Below are 1,352 nucleotides of genomic sequence, written 5' to 3'. Positions count from 1 at the left end.
ATTTTTTAACCGGAAGTGTTGTGCACACGATACTCCATGCACAATTTGCACAAAACATGATTTGAAGCCACACCGATTAAAAAAGAGGGGCAATCCAATGGTGTAGGTGAGATGTCGTGTGTAGATCGTGAGGGAAATCATCATGTGTATAGCAGGATTCGTTTTTAACATCTTGTACCCCCAAACACTCAAATTTTAGCCCCCCCCCAATCATTTTCTACCTAGCTCCACCAGTGAAGGCAACCAATTCTTTTCGGTTCCTGTTCTTCAGCTTAAGTTGTGATATACCCGATGAAAAGTTTGTAATGGCCTTGGATTGTAACTATGTTATGAAAAAACAATCCTGAGTTTTCGCAGAAAAAAATGATATTAAGTTAATTTTTAGCTTTTTGCCCCTCTATGAACATAGAAGCGATTTTCAAACATCATGAAATGTTACCATGGAAAAAGAGAAAGATCATTGTCACATATACAAATATCATACAAACGTCATGTCTCATATATGAGTACTTGAGAATATAACATGAATAAGAAAAATCTTCGAAGTATTACATGGTTCTCCCAACAAAAGTATACACCATAAAACTAACCGTCAAGAAAAGACTGTAACATCCCAAAATTTTAATTTGGAATGTTATACATTAGATCATCATTGCATAGCATATTTCATTGCATTCTGGCGAAATCCTCGAAAATCCTAAGCAACTCAAGGACCCTCGGAGAGAGTTGGGGATTTTTCGCGGTTTTCATATTTGATTTTTGTCAAATAATGAAACGAGGATTTTTGGTTTTAATTATTTTTCTCTCCGAAAAATATTTCGTATAAAAATAAATGAGAGGAGAAAATATGACTTCTCCAAAATAATTGAAATATTGAGGGAAAATATTAAAATCAAATATTTGATTTTATTCGGATTTTAATTGCAATTTTAATTGCATTAGAAAAATTGCACGTTTTCAAAACTGTATTTTTGGGCCAAGAAAATGTTCATCTTGTTCTAATTATTTTAATTAGACGGTGAAAATTTATTTTAGCATTTTTAGATTTTTATTTATTTTCTAGGATTTTTTTAGTTCGGCGGAATTAATTTATTAAAAAAACTCGCGAAGCGCGCCGACTGGGCCGAAACCCAGCCGACGGCCCAGCCCAGCCCCGCGCCTCGTCTCCCTCCTCGAGACCGAGACGGAGACCGCCGCCGCCCCTTGCCCCCTTCCCCACGGCAACACACCCCCCTCCTTAAATACTCTCCGCCGCCGCCCCTCTCCTCACCCCGCCCCGACCCGAAGCCGCCCCGCCGCCGAGAGGACCCGCCGGAGCAGGAGCCCGACGCCGCCGCCTCGGGAAGCCCCGT

The sequence above is a fragment of the Triticum aestivum genome, chromosome 6D (genome assembly GCF_018294505.1).
Source record: "Triticum aestivum cultivar Chinese Spring chromosome 6D, IWGSC CS RefSeq v2.1, whole genome shotgun sequence".
Lineage (NCBI taxonomy): Eukaryota > Viridiplantae > Streptophyta > Magnoliopsida > Poales > Poaceae > Triticum > Triticum aestivum.
This window is presented reverse-complemented; position numbering follows the sequence as displayed.